The sequence below is a fragment of the Rhagoletis zephyria genome, unplaced genomic scaffold (assembly GCF_001687245.7).
Source record: "Rhagoletis zephyria isolate East Lansing unplaced genomic scaffold, Rhagoletis_zephyria_1.1 Rzeph_scaffold_09079, whole genome shotgun sequence".
Taxonomy (NCBI): domain Eukaryota; kingdom Metazoa; phylum Arthropoda; class Insecta; order Diptera; family Tephritidae; genus Rhagoletis; species Rhagoletis zephyria.
This window is the reverse complement of record NW_016166158.1, coordinates 11,782-15,809: the sequence shown is the minus strand read 5'-3', so window position 1 is coordinate 15,809 and position 4,028 is coordinate 11,782. Positions and strand designations below refer to the sequence as shown.

Here is a 4,028-nt window from a genome sequence, read left to right as displayed (position 1 = left end):
AGTAAAACTTTTAATGGTGACGAAATCTTTTCGCTGTTGTAAGAAGTTGTTGTTATCATTTTAAGTTGCGTTTCTTCTACGAACATGTTTGTTGTTCTTAATATTTGAACAGTGCAAAAAGTTTTAGTAGCGTTAATCACAAGCGCTTTTAAAATGACAAGCAACAAGAAAATTGCGTTAAATAAATTTTTTATGAAATCAATAAGAGAAAAATAAGTTAAAAATTGTGTCGATAAAGTGAAATAAGAAAGAATTGATATGAAAAATCTTTGAAATAAAAATAAGCTTAAGATCACCGTAGTCAAAGCTTTATTGTTGTATTTGTCATTATAAATGATATACAAAAACTAAAAGCCATATAAAATATTGAAGCTAGTATTCAAAATAGTAACGTTAATATTTTCCCAACACAGAACACATTGACAACAACGAGCTATGAGCTATAGCGTCCAATTTGTTTTCTCCATTATCTAAACGTTTTGTCGATGGCGACAGAAATTTTTTCAACGCGGCGGCGTCATTTCAATATTTGTATGAGTTTGACATAAGAGAGAAGAACCTTATCTGTCGCAGGTAAAATATAAATAGCTCTAATCCAGCCACAACCACAGTCGCAGTGTAGCTCTGTCGTCGCCAAAATAAATATCGTGTGGAAATAATTTGACAGCTGTGGTTAGGGTTGGGACGATACCTCAAATAATCGATTCTTGTAGTCGTTGCACTTTCTGCTGAATCATTGATTCTTGTACTCGAACTTTCAACAAAAAGCATCGATACTATCGATTCTTCGATTACTTTTTGGAAAATTTAATATAATGAGTACATCCTTTTATTTTCTATTATTTATATGTATCTACATATATAATTTTACAAACAAATTGTGTTTTATTTCATAAAGAGTTATTAATATAAAACAAGAATTAAAAAAAAAACATCGCGCTAAAGTAAATAAATATAAATAAATAATAATCGCAAACTAAATGTTTCGCATCTGACAAGCCTTTCTTAGAAGGAAGTACTAGATTTTGAATGAAAATAATATTAATCCTCACTAAGATTGCTGAGAACAAGCGCTACAATAAAATAAGTCGGCTTATCATTCGATTCCATGCAATTTTAAATTGTATTGTTTCAGTGCCTGATCAATTCGGAGAACCGGGTGCATATTGCCGATTGGAAATACTGCCAAACTTATTCAATATTTACTTAATTTCCATCCGATATAGCGGCTAAATTATTCTAAAATAAATATGCGTATTTTTACCGCGTACACAAACAAATATACTATTATCGACTTCAGCATTAGAGATAGCAAAAATACATTTAAATTAACAAAGTAACCATTACTACAAATGCTGGGGTATCGAGGTAAAGAATCGACAGTTTCCTCGAGTATTTCGTTAAAATCATCGATACCAAAAAACTCGGATAGGAACAAAAAGTATCGATAGTATTGTACTTGTGAGTAGTATCGTGCTATCCCTATTTGTAGTCCGTAGCCTGTCGTTTTCAATGTGTTTCAAGTATATGCCTGATAAAAAAAAAAAAATAACAATAACCAACATTTGAACTTATACTACGCGGAAAAGTTATTTACCTAAAATTGGATAAATATTTTGTTGGTCGCGAAATAGTAAATAATTCGTGAAATATTCAAATTTGGTAAAGTTTTAACTGAACTTAAGAAAATAACTTTACTCAAAAAAAAGAAAACGGTTTTGTTGTTTACCAACAACAACAAAACCTATTGAAAAATACCTTTAGAAACAAATATTAAAATAAACATGCAAGCATTTTCTCAAATTTTTTAAATGTAGGAAAATAACTGTACTCAAATAAAGAAAAAAATTTGTTAATTTGCTTAAATTTTGAAATCAACAAGTAATTTTTAGCAAAAAACGAAACCGATTAAGAGTATCAGTAATTTCTCCAAGATCCTATGATCGGATTTAAACCAAATTAGTATGGGACCACCTTTGAGGTAAAGAACACCTTTCCTTAAAAAAAAAATATAGAAATCGGCAAACGTGGTGAAAGTTATGCGGTAACATACATAAAAGAAAAACAAAAAATTCCAAGGAATTGATAACCTTCTCCCTTTTTGAAGTCGTTTAAAATCAAAACAGCAGAAATAAATTTGAAAATAAACAGGAAAATACTTTCTTAAAGGAATTCAGGAATGTCTTATTCTATTCTTTAAAAATGTATACAACTTATACATTTGGCAATATCATATTTGTATGAATGTATGTATGTATATGAAGCGGATCTGCCTTTGAATTGCCACTAAAATGCAGGTAATTGCTTTTCTGGAGGTGGTTAAAGCAAAGTAAGCCTATTATTTCAATTCAAATATAAATTACAAATTGTAAAATTAATTTAATATCTTACAGCTGCACTCAGAAACGTTCCTTAAATTAGCTCTAACGGGCACTTAACTAATGATCGTTAAATCTGTTAATTAATGTTTCCTCTCAGAGTTAAAAATTATGAAATAAAAAATTTTAGTATGGCCCCAGTTGCGGCCCTTCATTTTTGTGGCATCACTCACTTTTTTCGTTCAGTTTGAAATAAAATATAAAAACAAGTATTTATACCATTTTGGGCGCACTGGCTCAACAGGCGCAATGGCTGAGCGAGCAGAGCACTGGCGTGCAATTCGAGAGATTCGAGTTCGAGTCCTAGGGCAGGAGAATTTTCTTTTTCCTTTTTTTTCTTGTTTAATTTTTATAAACTATCTTTATTGATTTTTTTTTTGCTTTTTTGATCTAATTTTCTTTTGATTTATAATTTTATTGCTTTAAAAAGGAAAACAATTTTTTTAAATTTAATTCTGGCATCTGTCTTTCAACTCACCTCAGTCTTTCGAGAGACAAAAGTCTTTATATTTCGGCAACTATCTTGAAAGCTCTTTTCTGTATTTCGAATGAGTAATTGACAGATGTGCTAATATTGTTATTATATTTATCGTTTAGCAATAAGTTTTCTAAAAACTAAACGAAATGAAAAAAGAATATATTTTTAAAATGGGAAAAACTAAAAATTTGAGAAGCTGAAAGTAAAAGAAAAAATATGAATTACAAAAATTTCCAAGCGTTAAATAAAATACAAAATATGAATTTTTTTCGGCAATAAATCTTAAAAAAATTTTATTAAAAAGAATTCCTTGCCGAGGATTGAACTCGGATCTCCTGAATAGCACGAAAGTGCTCTGGTCACTGGGCCGTTGCTACTATTACAGCAACGTTATCGAAATTGAAATTTATTGAAAACAAACAAAAAATTTCATAATCATTCGTTAAAAAGTTAAGTAAAGATTTTTGTTTACTTAACTTTAATGTTCATTAAATGCCGTTAACGAATCATTAACTGACTCCGAGAGGGAATTTTTTTAAATCGTTACTGAGGGACACCTTAAGTAATCATTAAACGACTCTGAGTGCGGCTGTTAGAGTGAGAAGTTGCTAAGTCCACTTTTTATGAAAACTCATATCTTGATATGGGATACTTGTTTTACTTTTTCTCGTTTATATTCAATGAAAGCAAATTTGCTAAGTCAAAAAAAGGCACCGAAAATCCAACAAAAGCAAACTAATGCGAAATATTTTAATAAATATAGAATCCTTTTTATTCGTATGGAGTTTTACTTTGCTTTAAATACGCAAAATGCTGTATTTAAAGAATTTCGGAATACTTAAAAAAAGGCTATATGAAGGTTTTTCCTCTCCTGTAAAATTGAAAAAAAAAAATGGACTAAGCTACTTTACACAATTATGTAGCGATATAGAAAAACCAAAATACTCAAATACCATAAAACTATTAATGAAATTGATTATTTTCTTATTAAAATACAATTTAAAAACTAAAATAAAAATAAAAAAATTATAAAATATTTTTTAGTATCCCCTTCTCTAGGACTCAAATGACATGCACTTTAGACTGGGTCGAAAAAAAAAGTTGCTAATGTCCGCCCCTAAATTTAAAGATTATGTTGAGAGGGTTCTGGAAAAATTTTTTTTTTTTTTTTT

General features: G+C 29.3%; 1 protein-coding gene across 1 annotated transcript in view; it reads right to left on the bottom strand.

The window, feature by feature from the left end:
• The window catches only part of LOC108375537 (furin-like protease 2), a gene marked incomplete at its 5' end in the record, with an annotated part of 14,879 nt that overhangs the window by 1,772 nt on the left and 9,079 nt on the right, over window positions 1–4,028 (bottom strand). The window lies entirely within an intron of this gene.